The 21,264-nt window shown below is 38.4% G+C and overlaps 1 long non-coding RNA gene across 1 annotated transcript; it reads left to right on the top strand.

Annotated features, from left to right (window-relative positions):
* The first annotated feature begins 709 nt into the window (after window positions 1-709).
* Window positions 710-5,194, top strand: LOC142751064 (uncharacterized). Its single transcript, XR_012882698.1, has 3 exons — window positions 710-809; window positions 3,753-3,923; window positions 4,766-5,194. It is a non-coding gene; the product is annotated as an uncharacterized LOC142751064 (long non-coding RNA).
* The last annotated feature ends 16,070 nt before the right edge of the window (window positions 5,195-21,264 follow it).

The following is a 21,264-nucleotide window of genomic DNA, read 5'->3' as shown; positions in this document are numbered from 1 at the left end:
TTTCATCTCTTTTCCCCCCAATTATTACCCCCCTTAGTATAATGCCTCCTAAAGTGCCATCCTCCATCCATTATTATCTCCTTCCCACTCTAGCATCATTTCCCTCCCCACCCATTGCCATCTCCCTGCCCCTATTATCATTTCCCTGCCCCTATTATCATTTCCCTGCCCCCATTATCATCTCCCTACCCCCATTATCATGTACTTGCCCCCATTATCATCTCCCTGCCCCGATTATCAACTATCTTTATCCCCTCATAGAAAGCAAAAATCTTACCCACGTCTGTATTAGTTTACACTGCAGCATAAGATTGTATCACTAGCAGCAACTCTACGACGGCTCTTATCTCCTGTGCTGCGTAAACAGTGGGAGAAGACAGGTTTATTGTCACATGTTACACAGGACAGGAGATAAGAGCCGTAGAGCTGATAGTGATACAATCCTATGCTGCAGTGTTAAAAGGAAATAATACAGAGGTGGGTAAGATATTTACTTTCTATGGGGGCAGGAGGATATTTTTTAAGGAGACTCTGGGCAGCAGCAGCCAGACACAGATATAACTTAGTACTCACAGTGTCAGAAGAAGACTGCTGCTGCTGGACGTATCCTCTGAGGCTGAGCTCATAATTCCTGCTGCAGTGATGTCTCCACTTCTTGTCTCCTCCCCACCCGCTGTGACGCTTTTGTGGAGGAGGAGGGGCGGGCACATCTCACTCTCCAGCGGGCCCTTATGGTTTCATTCTGATGACGGGCTTCGTGATGGGACCTGTTCCTTTCAAGAAAATTAAATCATAAGAGCCACACTGCCGTGAGTATCTTAATTCCTGCGGCAGAGGGCGAAATCCTTTTTTTTATTTATGCCCGGGCCCCTGACTGCAGTACCGCCAGTATTGCCCTGATGGAGGCCCTGAGTCCAGTTGGTTGACCTACTCAGCGATTGACAGCTTTCTCAGTATGCACACTTACACAGAGAAGACTGTCAATCATTTTGCTCACTGGGGGCTTATTAGGATTTCAATCAACAAATACAGTTTTTAAATAAAAACATTTATGATCCACCACCTATATCACCCATGTGAAAAAACAATCATATTACCATGCTATACTACCCTGAGTAGCAATAACTGCAAACAAACACTTGTAACTGGAGATCAATCTATCACTGTGGACAAATGTTGCAGGATTGCTTTAGTTGAGCCATATTGGAGGGCTTTGAGTATGAACTATCTGTTTAATATACTGCCACAGAAATGGAATTCAACTAAGAACTTAGATGACACCACTCTATAGGTCCATTTACATGAGCAGATAATTGACCAGATATGAATACTAATGAGCGAGTGCCCGATAATTGCATAAACTAAGTAGGTGTGGCAACTGAATGACTAGCAATAAAATCTTCAAAGATCGTGCAAATAATAATTTATGCGAACATAAAAATGGATGTCCCTTCATTCTGGTATGTAAACACGAATAGTTTGATTGATAGCTGACATGTGACATTGTTAAATCGGCGAACAAGCAACTAATTTTTTAACCATTATTGAAACAATAATGTGTGTAAATACTAGTATAAAATTGCTTACAGCGATCACATGAAGATCGCTAGAACGAATATCAGCTTATTCAAATGGACCTAACAGCCTTCATTTTATTTATGTTAAGCTGTTCAGAGGTGAACTTGCTCTCGTCCTCAAATCATTCTCGTTTTCTAATTTCATAATCTGATTGTCCTTGTGCTTTATATCACTGTTCGGACATTCTTCTTCAAGGATAAGAGCAGAAGTCTTGTTGAGAGCAGACCATGGCACGACATGCAGGAGTTGAAGTAAGCAAGGCATCTCTACACCATCATATTATTTTTCACTGATAGTATGATGTTCTAATGTGAAATGCCATGTTATCTTTACCCGAGGTGTAAGTTTTACACCAGATATAACAGGACCCATGTCATGAAGGTTTAATTTGGGGAAATCTAAGACAAGACAGATGACCTTGCAACTTTCCAATGGATTCCATGCTTTTTAAGTAGTGAGGTCATTTGGCATGAATGTGAAATTGACATATGAGGCAATAGAGTTGAAATTAGAAGTCTATTTTTTGCCTTTTTCATAACATGTGATGTTATAGCCCCGTTTATACAGGCTTCTCTTTGCAGAAGAAGCATTCATTGGGCAACAAGATGCTTAGCTCCTGTATTAAAGTAGTTGAGTAGTTCTTGTCTAAATTTACGAAAAAAAATTCCACTGACATTCAATAACTCATTTCAATAAAATGTAATGTTGCGGTTATATCTGATTCAGAGCTCCACTCTAAATTTCTAAAAGAAATATAACCCAAAATTTCATGGAGTTTATAAAATGTTAGGGAGAGATAGATAGAGATAGTAGCCTATTGAATCTTTTTTAAATTAGTTCAGGATCGCCCACTGTATATATACGGTGCAGGGTATAGGCTTGCTGCCCGAGCGATTAGGCAGCTGAATGAAGGGTGCCCAGTAGTCAGAGTCTGCCAGGGACCCTGGAGAGAATAAGAAGCAGTTTTCAACTCTTGTGTCTTCTCTTTAATAATGTACACAGCACTCAATGAATGTTGTGTACATGCAGCACCAGTTTCAGTGGAAAAGTATAGTGTTAAGAAAAAAAATTAAATAATAAAGTACCACAAAAGGTAATTTCTGACCTTTGAGGGTCAGGCAATAATAATAAAAATAAAAAAAAAAATACAACAAAAATACATTAAATTAAAATGACACGAGAAGTAATGCCTAATAAAAAATTCCCCCTGCCAAACATTGTAACGCTAGTCCAATTACCCTAAAAAAAGACATGTAATATATCAAAATTAACAGTAGACAATGACAATCACGAATGAAAACTCTATTTTGCATAACACTATATTATTACCTGAAAAAATTAGCTGAAAAGTAAAATAGCATATGTTTTTACAACATTTTTTTCAAACTATAAGTGTTAAAATGCTAAGAAAGCAAAATTATGTGTATAAAAATGCTAAGAAGTCTACATAGATCACTAAAAAAATATTGCAAAAATCCCGTCACTAGCACAACAAATAAAAAGTTATAGCGGTTTAACTAATGCATACTAAAAATGGCTAAACAGTGCCTGGTCCTGAACCAGTTAAGAGGGCTTAAAAATTAGACAAAGTCTTATTAAGAAAAGTTATTCATATATTTTTGTGCGCCAGATGTAGAAAAAAACATGCTCTGAATTTATAATTTGAATCATATTACATATAAAATATTCTTAACTTAATTTGTTACTCAAGTTATCTTTCAGTAATGAAATTAAATACATTTCTTGCTGTTAAATTTGTAACACTTGTATGTCTTTTCAATGTCTCAATGTGTTCAATGTGTCTAATTAGTTTCTAAAACCTATTATATTTTTTATAGTTTACTTAAATGTTTTATTCTTAGATTTTACTAAATTGTAAAAAGATAATTTAATAAAATTAATAATGCATGAATTGTGCTAATAAACAAAGTAGATTTTATATTTCATTATTTTATGTTACATCACACAATATGTAAATGTCTCAATTCATACATCTTACAGTATATCCCTTTTCTCTAAAACGGATTGCTGGCTTGCTGCTGTAGTCATACAAATTGTTGTTCATGCTTTTCATCTTAAATTATTACTGCATTTTGGCATTTATTTCCTATTTCTCAAATAACTTATTGCAGGATGAAGGCTTATTTAGAAAAATGTTATTGTTTTTTTTACAGACTGACCCACATACCCCATATGGCACAGGCTTATAGATATAGCAACCATGACCAGGCTGCAGCTTCAATATATGTGTGACATGGAGGACAATGCTAATGCCTTTCTTTTAGTGTATTAGGAGTAAAGAGACATATGCAGCAAGAATGGCTTCAGGGAAAGGCTTCACATAGGTACTGTACTGTTCTGTATAAGATCTAAAATCACCAAAAGGTTTTTATTTTCCACCGGTGGAACGTAGTAATTTTCCATCATTTTTACTGAAGTATTTAGCTACATAATTGCTAGTTAAAACTTTTCTGCTGGGGCTGCAGAGATAGCATGATGATGGAATGGCAGATAAACCTTGATGTGGTGCATGAATGTTATACCAGGTACCTAGATATTTAACACTTCAGGCAGTCTTTGGCTGACGGGTTGTGTAATGCGCTTTCTCACTGTCAATAAAAGTATTCACGTAGAAAAGTTTACAGCATTAACAGCCTTAAAGAGGTTGCTGGCTCCGTAATATTCTTCCCTGTGTTCTCTTTCTCTTTTTCATAGCTGAATAGTGACCTGCTAGGAATGGGGCCTTGGAGCTCTCAGTTCATACCTCCTCCGTAATCAAGTTTTTTTCATGTCCTTTCCCCCATTTCTTGGTTTATTTATATTCATTTATTTTTCACCTAGTCACTGGGACCTGATATGATCCATAATTGCTATAAATTAGAAAAACTAAATTTATTTATTTTTACTAAATCTTAAGTCTTATTTATATCCAAAAATGTATTTAGAAGGCAATTTTTTAGTAAGTGAAGCAACAAAAAACATATGGGGATGCATGTCCTGAATCAACCAGAATTGGATACAATTTGAACCATAACAGATTAGTTTGTTGATCTCTAGTTGATCTCTAACTATAAACATCGTAAACTATTCTGATGGTGTTGCATTGAGATTTTGGTGTCTATTAAATTGATCTATTAAGTGTAAGGCAGAAAACAAGTCCCTGTGTAACAGTCCTCATTTCTTACAGCTCTAGATTCAGTTTAATATGAAGCTTTCCCGCTGAGAAGAAAACAGTTGCATATCTGATTTGTGGCAGAGGAATGGAGAAAAAACCTTGATGGTTTCCAAGGCCATAGGATTTGGACATCATGGGAATACACCAAATTAAACGGTAATAAAAAAGGAACTGAAAATAAAGCCTAAGGTCAATTTGGAATGAAGCATGCTGTAAATTTCCAAATGAAGTCAAATGAATTCCATGTTTCTACTTTATTGGGAGAATATAGTTATAATAATACTTTAGGGAGTGCATATAACCTATTTATATTAGTCTTTTGTAGACTGTGCATATTTGAAGGTTTCCTTACATATTGCACTATAAAGAACAGTAATATACCTTGTTAATGAAGCAGATCACCACAAGGCTCTACCCTAGAGATGACGGCAAGTGATGCATAGCAAGGCAACTGTATATCAATTTCATATAAAGAATTAAAGGAACGTAAAAAGACTGACATTGTTTGTGTAACCTCTTTGATTGTCATGAAATATATTACATTCATTTACACCACCGAAGGAGTGATTGAGTAAAAAAGCCAATGTTTCAAATTAGATAGAGGCACATGTAATGGCTTTACTGCAACAATGTCAATATCACCGGTTTATAATGTATTCTTTAACACAAACCAACAGCCATAAGAATAGCTAGAATAGTAGATAGGAAAGTGCAGTTATTATACCGGAGGAGATTTTTATTACTCTGCTATTAACTAGTGTACTGAGACTTGTAGCGCTGATGGCTGAGGAATGCTTCTTAATTTTGCTGCCGGACAGTTTCCTGGGACAGCTAGTTGAATATCCGTCTTGAAATAGTTCTCTGCTTCATCTTGTAATATAAAAAATTACTTATATAAAATATTGCAATCAAGGGGAACCTGGGAAATCAATATAATGACTTTTGATTTAAGCTGTAAGGAAAAATGCATGTTGGCATAACAAAAACATTTAATGGTAGGAAGGCTTATGTCCCTATGCTGAATTGAGAAACCCAGCCTAGACTCGGGAGTCCTGTAGTATTTTAAAAGGATTTTAAATAAATATTCTTTCATAATTATTCCTATGAGCAAGATAGAATATAAATAAGCCATGGAAGTTAGCAATTAATAAAACCAAACTTATTCAGAATGTTGACTTGATAGCAAGGAATGCAGCAAAAGTTGTAATAACAAGATATATCTTACAAATAAATAATGATTGCTAGTTGCCCATTTTTAGCCTCATAAATGTATGAACTACAGTGCTACACATTTGCTGCACCACTGTGTGAATTTCCAAAATATAAATCGCAATATTCAACAGGCATATGGAATTAATCTAGCCTATCCAGTCACAAACTTTCCAACTTCTCCTATGTGAGCTCTAGTTTCCACTTTGATTTGCGGTTTGATATCCATTCAATGTGTAGTGATCCGACAGGTAGTTAGTAGTATTCCAAAAGTTGAATGGACAACACCCTGGCCAGTGGCATGTCTCCAGCAAAGAGAGTAAGCGTACTATTGTAGAGTCCCACCTCGAAGAGTTAGGTTCAACCAGGTGCTTCAACCAAGCAAAAACTTTACTGAAACAACAAGGCAAGTATAAGTGTGTACATGATCACAATCAGCTAAGATCTGGGAGGAGGGTCCAGATTCTTAAAGGTAATATACAGAATACAAGCATAGTGAAATTTCAACAATTGGTTGACTTTTTCCCAAAATTTTACATTATCACATGCATAAGTCCATCTCTCTCTCTCTATAATATATATATATATATATATATATATATATGTATGTATATACAGAACACCATAGAATAGAGTGACGGGTGCCGTCGCTTTATTCTATGGAGTCTTGTGTATTCAAGCTGGGGAAGTGATTCATCCTCCGGTGAGCGTGCACATGGCCTAATATATAGTCTTTTGGAGTGCTGTGTTCATCCACTATTGGACTGTATATATATATATATATATATATATATATATATATATATATAAACCTTGTCTAGTATACTACATCTTATAGATCTCTATTAACTCTGACAATGTGGTGCACATTATCAAGACATTAAAACCTCAAGGCTGAGAAAGACAAGATTTGGCCTCCCTCCAATTTGCAAATGTGTGTGGGATCCCATAATGAACTATTCTGTAGCGAGATTAATGTAGACTCAGTATTATACAGTATATTTCTAAACTAATATGAACTCATTTCTATCCTGCCCAGATCCCAAACTACAAACTATGCTAATGCTATTTAGTTTTATTTTGTTTTTACATTACATACACTATTTTGTTTTTCTCTTCTGTACCTGGATAGTACTAAGTGACATCACTTCAATCCTACTGTGAGTAGCACAGAATAAAAACAAGCTTGTAGTGCTACTCACCATAGGATTAGAATGACATCACTTGCATGACCTTCATCTATCAGACATTTATGGTATATCCTGTGGATATGTCTGAGATGGGAATAACACTTTAAATTACAATTTGACTGTTTGACATTTATTGTATTCTTCTTGCATACAAATACATGCTAGAGTTGACATGCTCTAAAAAATTCTTATTACATCACTCAGGGGCTTGTTTTTGCTATTTAATGTTCCTGAACTATATAGATCTAGTCTGTGGGGATGTGCATCAGTTTTACTTTTTCTTCACTATGTTCTTCCACAATGATGTCTTATAACCTTACATGACACTGTATATATTGTTGGTAAAATCTTCTTTCCAGAAGCAGTTTCTTTATCTTCAAGCCGCCTTTCAGTGCCTTAACAACCAAATTTATCATAAATTGGAAAAAGTTTGTGGTTCAGCTATCTACAAAGATGAAATTCTTGGGATTACTCATAGACTGCTACAATGATGTTGTCCTTATTCCAAAGAGGGTTATCAAAGTTTAAGCAGCAGTAAAACACATCATTCTTCACATAATTCTTTATGTAAAGATTTGAACGGTTTAAGGAGTACCATCTATTCAATATTAACTACTTTAAACATTTCATGTCATTTACTAGTGGTGCACAACTGATGTAACCTCTATTATACACATATACTGTAGGTATTAATGCACATTCATCTTAAGATATATATCCAAGTTGTGATACAGAACCTAACCCAGAAGGGTTAAACCCTAAAGAGTGTCTCTCTAGACAGAATTTTGTGCTGTACTCTCTGTCTCCCAAAAGAGCAAAGTTACGTCCAGTGGTATCTTAAGGGTATGAACACACAGGACAGATACGCTGCGTAATATTACACAGTGTATCCGTCCTGGAAGATGCAAGGAATTCCGTTCAAAAAATCACACCAAACTGGGGGGCATGTCCGCTGAAATGCTGCAGCAATAAAAAAGAAAGTTTATACTTACCCCGGCCGTAGTCATGGCGACACGACCCTCTCTTCTAAGCATAGCTCAGCCTCCTGGGATGACGATGTAGTACATGTGACCCCTGTAGCCTGTAACGTCCGTGGTCGCAGACCGCAGACTCCCATCATACTGCAGACGTCTTCCTCCCCAGAGATGCCAGAACATGCGGCCGTCCTGTCCTGCAGTGACCCCTAGGGTGCGCGCTCGAGTTCATTCCCGTCCTTAATGGGCCAGAGCAAACACATATTTTAGAGTGACTGATTTCTCCCATAATCATCCTGGACTATAAGAAGAGCCCTGCCTCTTCCTTCTGTGCCTGAGCTTTGTTGTGTTACCCATGTTAGTCTTTGCAAATGGTCCCTTAGTGTTTTCCAGTTCCCAGTGTTCCCGTTCCTGCTACCTGTATCCTGTATCCCATGCTACCTTGTTGCTGTGTAGAGAGTTGGAGTAGTGTTGTGTCGTATACTATGCCTGCTGTATTTTTCCATGCCTGGTGTCTGCCTTCTGCCATGGTCCCATCCGAGCCTGCCTTCGCTACTGTCTGTATTGTCACAGGTACCCTTATTCGAACTATTGACTTTGCCTTGGTATCTTGTTTGGCCAGCTGCTATCTCGCTACGGCGGTATGGCCCAGTGGGTCGACACCCATCGTGACACCCATCGTGACACAGCCTTTGATTGGCTACAGCAGACACATGGGATGAAACACAAACAAGAAACAAGGCAGAAAATATATAATAAAAATACCGGGTGCAGGCTTCAGTGGGACTTTATCCATCGTCCCTCTGGTTACATCACACATACGAGAAACAAGGCAGCATAGCATTGGTGGGTGAAGAAATTCCCCTTTTTTTCTGGATGTGCTGCCTTGTTTCTTGTATGTCGATCTAACCCAAGGGACTTTGGATCATGTCTCACTGAGGCCTACGCATGATATTTTTTTATTATATAACTTTTTCTCTGGTGCTGTGATATCCTCTCTTTTTTAGCATACAACAAATGGCGACAGCACACTGCTAAATCTACTTACAATAGGGAGGTTCTTAGCGCACATTTTGATCAAATTGTGTGAGCCCACCTGCCACAACAAGGCGACCTCTATGAGGTGGGAACCTACACTGCACATACACCCAGAACTGGGACTAAACCTGCATATTCTGGGGGATGGTAGGAACTAGCATTAAACTAATTAAAATCACCCAGGGCAGAATGGGAGGAGTGCAAGATAAAAAAATGCAAGAACACCTGTGACTGCAAACTTATACAGCACACAAGAAAATGGCGACAGCACACTGCAAACACTAATGCCACCTAAGCCACTAAATATAAATAAATATGCATTACTGCTAAATCAACTTACAATAGGGAGGTTCTTAGCGCACATTTTGAGCAAATTGTGTGAGCCCACCTGCCCATCCTCCATTTTTTGATATGGGATGAAACATCATCCCAGGAGGCCGAGTTGCGCTCAGAATAGAGGATTACATTGCTAGGACTACCGCAGGTGATAAGTATGAGCTTTTAATGGAAATAAAAAAAAGCTTTTTTTTTCTTGTTAAAAAACAGCACTGCATCTGCTGTATGTGGATGAGATTTGCTCAAATCTCACCCACACTGCTGGTACTGCAATAAGCTGTGGATTTTCCGCATTGAAATCCATTCTGGAAATCCGCAGTGTTTACACCTAGTGTGTTCCTATGCTAAAACTCTAGGTCTCCACGTAGGGTAGTGCTACAATCCTGTTTCAAAGATTTGTTTATTGACAGTTCATTTCTTAATGAGAGTGGTTTATTGTAGTTGCAAAAGTCCATCTGTAAGGACATTTCCTAAATCCTGATAGTAATCTCAAGTAAGATGACAAAAATTTTTTAAACCATCCCCAAAATAGTTTACTGACTTACACAATCCTCAGAAGATGCAGCATTTTGTCTTGTTCATCTTAAGCCTTTTTCAAACAAATCTAGTGAAATCATGCACATATGAATAGAAGAGTCATAAAGTCAACAACCAGCAGTCACCAAACATGTGGCTACCCCAATTAAATTGATCATTAGTAGCCATAGTCTAACTGTGCATGGCCATCTCCATAGTAATATCATCATCCAATAGGCATGCCCAAAAATTATCCATTCTGGTGTGTTCATTCAAGTGACATATCCACCCCTGTTTTAAGTAATGCCCCCCTAACATCCCAAATGTACTTACCTGAAAGTTGTGTTTCCTTGTGGCAGGCATATCCCACAGGCAGCCCTCGATGGATCTCTTCAAACCTTTTTCCCTAGGATTAAACATACTAATTCCATATACAATGAGTTAGGAAGAGAATTAATTAGCCAACAAGGGCTACTACACTATCCAGTTATAACAGCTATATGCAGCAAGAAAGATGGGATGATGGCAAGTAGGTGACATAATAATGGGAATTTCTATTCCTATTTAAAAAAAAATGATAAATTGGCTCTTGCTTATAGTCTACTACATGCTAGAAAGGTATAATAAATTGGAAGCATCCATCCTTCTTTAAAGATGTATGGCTTGGAAAATGTTAAGGTATATATTTGGTTTAGACTCTTTTGTATTTAAATTCCATACATTGGGGAGAATAGTGATATTTGTTTTAATAAAAGTCACGCAATAAAGGCCCCCTGCACACAACTGGTCCGTGATTACGGGCACGGCCGGCCACCCGCATTTGCGGGCCGTGCTCCCATATAAAGTATGGGAGCACGGTCCGTAAAAAGCAAAAAAACAGAACATGCCTATGTTTGCGGAGCCTTTCTATGGCAAGGACACCTTCCCATAAATATATTATATTAATTGTTATATATTTCTTATAAAAGTTTTTGGGTTTATTGTTTTATTGAAAACAAATTTAGTGGCCGATTTGTCGACTCTTGATTTGTCTCACTAATACTAAGAATCTCAAATTTTGACTCATGAAACCATAGAGCAGATTTTGATTGGTCTGTGTTCCCTGGCCCTATTAAGTCTCTTCTTATAGTCTCTATAGTTACTTCTTTGCAGCAATTCTAACATGAAGGCTTGATTAATGCAGTCTCCTTGAACTATTCATGTTGAGATGTGTCTACTGCTTGAACTCAGTGAAGCATTTGGCCACTGATGTTGTAATGCTCGGTGTTAGACTATAAGTCCATAAGTGTACCTGTATACCAGTCTACGGCTAGCATAGTCCAAACTTCTGTGATATCTCAAGGACAGTGATGCAGACTAGCAAGCACAGACTTCAGCGACACCATGCAGACTTGTTGGAGAGGGAGTTTCGCTCCAGCACAGGGGAAGTTCTGCAGCAGACGGTTATTGAGTTTGCATAGTCTAATTTAGAGTGCAGAGTTAAAGCAATTACACATTCTTTACCCTTAACCCCTGAAAGGAGATTTGGACTTTTTCGGTAAGATTTTCCGGTTGCAGTACCCAGCTGGGCTGCAAATGGCTGGTATGAACCATCTCATGGTCAAACAGATCCAGGTCATTAAAAGTCAGGACCAGTGATCGGTATCAAGAGACAAGGTCAGCTTCATCCCAGATTAGGGTACATGGATAATCAGGTAAAGCGAGGTTAAGATGAATGCCACAAACACAGGAATATCACCACCAGGGCTGATAACCAATCACTGTAAGATTGAAACGACTCCTTTTTAAGTGCCTGGGAGAGTGACACCACATGCCATGCCAGTTTTTGAACCTGTGGCCGGAGCCACACATTGCTAGAAGAGGAGAACTGTGATGTCCTGTCTTCATGATGACACCACGCGTCCGAGTAAGTCAATGCACTGCACACTGGGCAGAGGAAATGCCACTCTCAAGGTCTGTAGAAGATTCAGGGTTCAGTGGCTGAAACTATCTGGCAGGGGTGTAATAATAGCAAGTAACAGTCCAGGTTTGGTACATACAGATAATGCTGAGTATTTATACTATTGCAGTCGACACACGATGAGCTCATGGTTGTCAATCGGTATACATTGAGAATTTGTAGGGTGAGGCAGAGACCAGGTCAGGAAACAATCCAAGTTCGATACACAGAAAAGCGGCAACAGTATGCAGTGCAAGGCAGAGACGTAGTCAGAAAACAATCCAAGTTTGGTACTTAAATTAGCAGTAATAGTTTGTAGGATAACGCAGAAGAGAGCTAGACTACAGGCAAGAAGCTCAAAAGTCTGGGAATCAGGGAGTGCAAGGGCCATACTTTTATAGTAGGTCAAAAGGTTAGATCAATCATGCAATCAAGGCAAGGAATCCAGAGGCAAAAGTCAAGAGAAACAAGACAACAGATTCAGTAGTGAGGCTGGACAGCTGCACTAGTTAGTTCAGTGAGAAGAGCTGCTGACTAGGACACAACGACTCATGTCAGGCCACGGCTGATAGATGTGTTGTTAATAGTCAATTTCAAAGGCTGGTGACTCTAATAAACGTATCCTGTGCAATACAGGTCTTCCTTTCCTGTGTTGATCTTCATGAGATCCTGTTTTGTAATATGGGTTTTGCAAATTGTTTACATATTTAAATTAACAGACCTGGTGGACTATTGTTTATCATTGCTAACTTGATCTTTTTTCCCCTATGCTATGGACTACAACAACGAGAAGACATAGCTTTCTATCAATTAGGAAAATTAAAAGGGGTATTCCCATCACAAACATTTAATGCATATCCATGGTATTTGTTATAAATGTCTGATAGATACGGTTCAAAGATCCCGAACCCATCCCTCCTGCTAAATCTCGCGCAGCTTTTTCCATTGATTTCTATGTGAGTTACAGAAACAACTGAGCCTGCATAAGATATTGTTAAGGGGATTGCTCAGTCAAAAAATAGGCTGCCGAATGGCTGTAAAACACAGTTGCACTCCAACTTTTACTGCAACTCCTGGGATAGAAGAATACGCCAATCTTCGCCGTTAATCCTTTCAGTGTCGCGATTAAATGTGATTACGCCACTTTACAAGGGTGGGCACCCCTTGTAAAAGTGAATGCGAGCCGCAGTGACATGATTGCCAGAGCTGGGAGACCAGATAAAGGTACCCAAGGCTGTTGTATTTTTTTATCCTGTTAGGGCATACCAGTGGTTTGCCCTAGCAGATGCCTGTGCATAATTCTCATTACTTCACAATATACTGGCATGTATATATTGAACATTATAATTAAAAATATTTTTATTTTTTTTAATTTAATAAAAAAGCCTCATTTTGAAATAAAAATAAAATTAAGTATTGTAAAAAAGAAAAAAGAAAAAAAAAGAAAATATTACTCCAAACACTATTTTTTTAAATAAAATATATTTTCTTTATTATAAAACACCCAAATATTTGGCAACCCCATAATTATCACAAAATGTACTCTAAATATACACACTTACTTTAAGTCAGCAATGAACAACGTAAAGGAAAAACATGGCAGAATGGTGTTTTTTTTTTTAATCTTACCGGCCAAAAATAAATTAAAAAAAAGAATGCTAACCTATACATACCCCGAAATGGTACGTGTAGAAACTACAACTTATTTTTCAGAAAACAAGACCCCACATTGCTGCATTGATGTATAAGGATAAAGTTATTCGTTCTAAGATGCCGAGATTAAAAAATACTAAATATCTGTGTGGTACTAAAGGCCAAATTGGCTCAGTCCTTAATGGCATAAAATGAGGTATATGCCATGATCTCAGCAGTTTACATACTGATGCACCACTGAACAATTATCCAGTGCAAAAAGGTTTTCTGCTCAGAACACTCAATAGTTCAGATGCTTGACACAACTTATATGGATTGATTTTGTTATAGCTCAATTAACTATACTAGAAATGTTGGGCCATCGACCAGTACGTAGTAATGGTTCAATGCGTTAACATCTATCTAAGAATAAAACCACTATTAATATTTTTTAGGATGCAGAATAGACACTTAAGTAAAGAATAAGCAGATATGCGTGCCGTTTCATTAATCAGTGATCAATACCAAAATATGGTTTTAATGGCAGGAATAAAAATCAAGGGATTGGGTATGCTACTGGAAATAAAATACAAGAAGTCAAAAAACAAATGTATAGTATTTCCCTTCATTTTCGTTATATTATCTAAGCTATATTTAAAAAAAAAAATAAATATATATATATATATATATATTTTTATTTTTATTTTTTTTACTACATTGTAACGTCTGGCCAAAGATGTTAAGTATGAATGTACAAGGTGGGCCATTTATATGGATACACCTAAATAAAATGGGAATGGTTGGTGATATTAACTTCCTGTTTGTGGCACATTAGTATATGGGAGGGGGGAAACTTTTCAAGCTGGGTGTTGACCATGGCGGCCATTTTGAAGTTGGCCATTTTGTATCCAACTTTAGTTTTTTCAATGGGAAGAGGGTCATGTGACACATCAAACTTATCGAGAATTTCACAAGAAAAACAATGGTGTGCTTGGTTTTAACGTTACTTTATTCTTTCATGAGTTATTTATGTCATTATGGGTGTCAGGTCTGAGCATTCCTAGATGAACAGTTTCCTGGAAAGTGGATTGGTCGTCGTGGGCCAGTTGAATGGCCCCCTAGGTCTCCCGATCTGACACCCTTAGACTTTTATCTTTGGGGTCATCTGAAGGCAATTGTCTATGCTGTGAAGATACGAGATGTGCAGCAACTGAAACTACGGATACTGGAAGCCTGTGCTAGCATTTCTTCTGCGGTGTTGCTATCAGTGTGTGAAGAGTGGGAGAAGAGGGTTGCATTGACAATCCAACACAATGGGCAGCACTTTGAACACATTTTATAAGTGGTCAGAAACTTGTAAATAACTCATGAAAGAATAAAGTAACGTTAAAACCAAGCACACCATTGTTTTTCTTGTGAAACTCTCCATAAGTTTGATGTGTCACTTGACCCTCTTCCCATTGAAAAAACGAAAGTTGGATACAAAATGGCAGACTTCAAAATGGCCGCCATGGTCAACACCCAGCTTGAAAAGTTTACCCCCTCCCATATACTAATGTGCCACAAACAGGAAGTTAATATCACCAACCATTCCCATTTTATTTAGGTGTATCCATATAAATGGCCCACCCTGTATAATAAAGATTTACATATTTTTTTTCCAATGTATTTTTATTTTTTCATGTAGATGCATGAGAGCTTAATGTCTTAAAGACATTTTTCTTTTTGTCGGGCGGGATGCCCAAAAAATGTTTTTAATTGATTTCTGAACTTTAAATAATAATGCATTGAATACCCAATGCATTACTGCCTAAGGTAGAGTCTAATATGTACTTATTGATGGCCTTTGTTAGGCCTCACAATAGAAATCATTGAAAGCACTACTACGAAGTACATGGAGATGTCATAACATAGGTGACTAACAGCTAGCAATAGAAAAAAAAACACTTGGGTCAATTTGGTGGCAAAGTAGAATAACATCTTTAAAACTGAGCAGAATATTTAAGTACAATACTTTACAATATATTTTAATTTTGGCATTATATAGGTCATCAGTGATATCATGGGAAAAGCCCTTCAATTGTTAACCTCAGATCAATTTTATACCATTTATCTACTTTTATTATAATATCTTAAAGGTATAATTAATGTGCGGTAACACAGCTAAATGTTTTTTATTCAACGGTTAGCATTTTTAACAAATTCAAATTCTCCACCTATTGGGTAAACAGTTTTTAATGTTGTTATTTGCATAACCATTAATATCAACCCCTAATTAGTGCAATGTTTTAATGACTGTTTAGAATATAATACACTGCAGTAGACCTGTCGTAGTTTACAGTTATTTTGAAATATTAAGCAGAGCTCATGGTTAGGGAACAGATTGTTTTTGGATGCAAAGCTTAAAATAGATGCCAAGTTGTTATATGCCAACTTACAAAGGCTAGAGTGGAACACAGTATAATAGCTTCTCCTCCTGGCCAAGCTCAAGCAGGGGATGTAAAATTGATGCACCTCTTATAATGATACATCATTCTGAGATTTGCCTTTAATGCTTCCACTGGTGTTATCACTCTAGTTCAATGCTATTATTCAACTCTTAGGTAGAAGAAAAGTTTCTGAAAAGCGCATTATTTCATTAAAACAAGATGTGTATGAAGCAACCACCAATATGTTTCCTGAACCGATTAGATTTCTAATTCTACACTGAAATTCTTCTAGCCCAACTGGTATCATGCTGCAGCTGGCAATAAATAAACCTGGCAAGGAAACTGCTGTTCACATTATGTTTCCAGAGATCTGAACAAGGTATCTATCTCAGGGTGTGTAAAAAAAACTGCTACACTGCTATGCTAAAAATGCTTTTGTTTTCATACTGTTATGTCTCAGACTTCCAGCTTTATTCATTTCTACTGAAATCCAAATTGGAGGAGAAGCTAGCTACTTCCTCCTTGACTGATGTCTGTTTGATAAATCTCCAAAAGACAGATAGACATTTAGTAACTGATATTGATACCTGAGCCATTTTTTAGTTTAGATTGAGAGGGTGACTCAAGTGTTACCTGAGAGAGGCAAGGGGCTGAACTCTCTGCGTGACAAAATAAGTAATCTAAAAAGGGCTAATATAGCAGACAATTGTACCTGCTAGTTAGCTACTTCTGGTTTTAGAAACTGAAGGGGAGAAACTGCACACCTTTATTTCAGATAAGGATTCAAGAACATAGTCATTTGGCTGGAGGTACATGCTAAAAGGGTTTTTCGGGTTATTAAAATTGATGGCCTATCCTTAGGACAGGCCACCAATATTAGATCGATGGGGATCGGACAGTTGGCACCCCCGCCGTTCAACTTTTTAAAAGGGCCGCGGCGCTCGTACAAACGCCGCAGCGTCTTTATTGTTTATTTGTCTAAGGATAGGCCATCAAATTTAATATCCCAGATAACCCCTTTAATTTACCAAAGTTGTATTTGTTTGTGTAAACAGCTGTTTGTCCTATAAACTGGAAAATTACAGAAATTTTTAACCCCTTAATGACCGCCAATACGTCATTTCACAGGGGTCATTAACCCATTCCCGACATTTGTCGTAAGTATACGTCATGTATAGCTAGTGCTTCCCGCAAATTGTCGTATACTTACGACAAATGGATGGCACAGAGGCTGAGTCGGTGCCATCATCCACGAATGTCAGCTGTATATTACAGCTGACACCCTGCTGTAATGGCGGGGACCGAAGTTAGCGTAGATCCCCGCCATTAACCCCTTAAATGCAGCGGTCAAAAGCGATCACTGCATTTAAGGTGTTTGCAGCTCATTGGCAGACCAGCAATGAAATTGTCGGGGTCCCGGTGGCTGCAATGGCAACCAGAGGCCTAATAGTGGCCTCCCGGTCTGACCAGTACGGAAACCTTCCAAGCCCCACCTGGAGGCGGGGCAGATGGGGCCGGCTCGGGAGATGAGCTGGCATTATCATCGGTGAATGTCAGCTGTATGTTACAGCTAACATCCACCTGTAACAGCAGGAACTGGAGCTAGCTCCGATTCCTGACATTAATCCCTTAGATGCAGCAATCAAAAGCGATCGCTGCATCTTAGTCGTTGGCAGCAGATTGGCAGCTCTGCCCTGCAATCGCAGTGCTGCCGACTGCTACTTTGTCAACATGAGACCTAACAATGGCCTCCTGCTCTGCCATTATAGAAGCCGATTAGGCCCCGGCTGGAGGCGAAGCCTAATCGGCCAGCTGTCAGTGAATGACTACTTGCACTACATAGGTAGTGCAATGTAATAGGAAAAAAATCGGACAGTTGGACCTTCAAGTCCCCTAGTAAGACAAACAAAAAGTGTAAAAAAAAAAGTGAAAAAAAGTTGTCAAAAATATAATAAAAGTTTTAAGTAATAAAATAAACCACTATCTCCTTTTTTCCCTTATCAAGTCCTTTACTATTGAAAAAAATAAATAAACCATACATATTTGGTATCGCTGTGTCTGTAACTGCCTGAACTATAAAATTATGATGTTATTTATTCCACGCGGTGAACGGCGTAAAAAAAACCCGATATTTTTGGTTCACTTTGCCCTACAAAAATTGAAATAAAAAGTGATCAAAAAGTCACATGTATCCAAAAATGGTACCTATAAAAACTATAGCTCGTCTCGCAAAAAACAAGCCTTCATACAGCTGTCGACAAAAAAAAAAAAAAAAGTTATGGATATCACAACATGACGACAGAAAAATTACATTGTTTTTACTATGTGCAAAAAGTTGAAAAACATAAAAAAGTGCTATAAATTTGGTATAGCCGGAATCGTACTGGTCCACAGAACAAAGTTTACATGTAATTTATAACGCATGGTGAACACTGTATTAAAAAAACGAAATAACTATACCAGAGTTTCTGCTTTTTGGTCACCTTGCCTCTCAAAAAATAGGATGAAAAGGGATCAAAAAGTCGCATGTACCCCAAAATAGTACCAATAATAACTACAGCTCGTCCCGCAAAAAAACAGCCCTCATACCACTACGACTATGAAAAAATAAAATAAGTTAAGGCTCCAATAAGTCAGGAATAAAAAATATGCAGTTGTGCAGCCCGAGGGGAACATTTCTTCTGTTTCAAGAAGCGATTTATCAAGGCCCTAAAATTATGGAACCAGGAAGGAGAGGGCCAAAACATATCTGCTGGAAGCGAGGGTGCCCGTATTATACCAGGACAACACTTTCCCAGCAAAAATACCCAAACTGCAAAGGTACAGAGTGTGGACCAAAAAGGGGATTAGAAAGAACACCGTTTATCAGTGCAACACTTGTCTGTGCATAAAGGATTGCTTCACAGCGTAACAAATATCTATGGATTATTTTATTGTGGTTTTTACCCCATTATTATACCACCTGACTATGCCCCTGATGTCCTCTGCCCAGCTTACATGTACCCCCACATTATAAACTGAAATACCAGTAAAACTCCAAACAAAACTACTATCAAGCAAAATCCACGCTCTAAAAGCCAAATGGCGCTGCCTCCCTTCTGAGCCATACCGTGTGGCCAAACAGCAAATGACGTCCACATATATGGCATCGCCATACCCGGGAGAACCCTTTTAAAAAGGTTTGGGGTGTGTGTGCACCACATATTTGACACTGAATTGGCATACCTAGGGAAAAAAAAATATTTTTACTTTGCACCATCGGCAGCGAAATTATTTATGGAAAAGATCTGTTGGGTGAAAATACTCACTACACCCCTTAATAAATGCCTTGAGTGGTGTAGTTTCCAAAATGGGGTCACTTCTCAGGAGTTTCTTTTATTATTTCACATCAGAGCCTCTGCAATTGTGAACCAATACTATGTAAGTCGCCAAATTAGGCTTCATCTTCGCATGGTACTCTTTCACTCAGCATAATGATTAGAGAGCTGTCTTGTTATGGTGGCACAAGCTGGGAACCACATATTGCCATATCTATGGAAAAAATTCAATTTTCACTCTGCAACATCGAGTGCACACTAATTTCTGCAAAACACTTGTGGGGTTAACCTGCTCACTACACCCCTAGGTGAATACCTTGAAAGGTGTAGTTTCCAAAATGGGGTTACTTATGGGGGGTTCCACTATTTTGCTCCCACAGGGGCTTTGCAAATGCGACATAACGATCATAAACCAGTCCAGCAAAATATGCATTACAAAAGCCAAATGGCGCTCCTTCCCTTCTGAGCCCTACTGTGTGCCCAAACAGCAGTTTATGGCCACAAATGGGGTATTGCCATACTCGGGAGAAATTGCTTTACAATCGTTGTAGTTCTTTTTTTTCATTATTTGTTGAGAAAATGAAAAATTTGGAGCTAAATATACATCTTATTGAAGAAAAAGGATTGTTTTTATTTTCACTGCCCAATTCTAATAAAATCTATGAAACACCTGTGGGGTCAAAATGCTCAATACACCCCTAGATGAATTCTTAAAGGGGTGTAGTTTCCTAAATGGAGTCAGTTTTTGGGGGTTTTCTCTGTGTAAGGGACCGCCCACCGGATCACTATCTCCTGGGGTAGACAGGCACTTATGGCACAATAAGAACAGAATTCAGTCCAGTCACAGTGTGGTACTACTGGCCTCAGCAAGTTTTATTAGGTAAAAAAGCCGTAGCAGAAAACAAATGAATAAATAAAGTAAATCCTAGGCCGTCTGGCCACTAACTAAACATGCAGTTCCTAACTACAAAGAGCTGAGTCTAGAGCTCCAACGCTCAAACACAACACCACAGTTGCTTTACTCACATCCAGCTTTCCCAGGAGAGAGAGAGAGACTGAACTCTGCCTCTGTTTTAAAGCACACCTCAGCTGTGCAGATAATTAGCCACAATGCAATACGTGAAGTGGCTGGTGGAATAGGAACCCTCCCAACTCTCCCTATTCCAACAACCAGGCCCTTTTACACAGGTTTTCCAGAAAACCCTTGAGCAAGGAAAACACATTTTCCTTCTAGCTCAATTCCCTGGCTGTTTTAAAATATATATGACAGGAACCTGGGTGAGATGTACATTCCGTCCACTACTTTTCCCCTGGTCCTGTCACATATCCTCCCCCCCCCCTGTTTCGACCTCGGGGGCGGAACAATTTGTGCCTCCAAGAAATAGACCCTGGACAGGGCATCTGTGTTTCCCTGTTGACGTCCTGGTCTATGCTGGACTCCAAAACTGAAGTTTTGTAATGACATGAACCATCGGGTCACACGTCTATTTTTCTCTCGATTTTGGCACATCCATATGAGGGGGGCATGGTCAGTGACCAGTCTGAATGTTCTCCCTATCAGATAATACCTGAGAGCTTCTAAGGCCCATTTTATCACCAAACACTCCTTTTCTACAATGGCATAGTTTTTCTCATGCTCATTTAGATTTTTACTCAGGTAAACCACCGGATGTTCTTCTCCTAACCTCAGTTGTGACAATACAGCCCCTACTCCTACATCACAGGCATCAGTTTGCACCACAAACTCTTTCCTGAAGTCTGGTGTTATTAACACCGGCTGGGTACATAGAGCATGCTTTAAGCTCTGAAAAGCCTGCTCAGCTTCAGTGGTCCATTTGACCATAACAGAATCTTTACCCTTTGTGAGGTCAGTTAAAGGTGCAGCAATGGTAGCAAAATTTTCGATAAGCCGCCGGTAATAACCGGTTAAG

Source organism: Rhinoderma darwinii, chromosome 3 (genome assembly GCF_050947455.1).
Source record: "Rhinoderma darwinii isolate aRhiDar2 chromosome 3, aRhiDar2.hap1, whole genome shotgun sequence".
In the NCBI taxonomy this organism is placed as follows: domain Eukaryota; kingdom Metazoa; phylum Chordata; class Amphibia; order Anura; family Rhinodermatidae; genus Rhinoderma; species Rhinoderma darwinii.
Note: the sequence above shows the minus strand (reverse complement) of the source record. Positions and strands in the feature narration are given on the sequence as shown.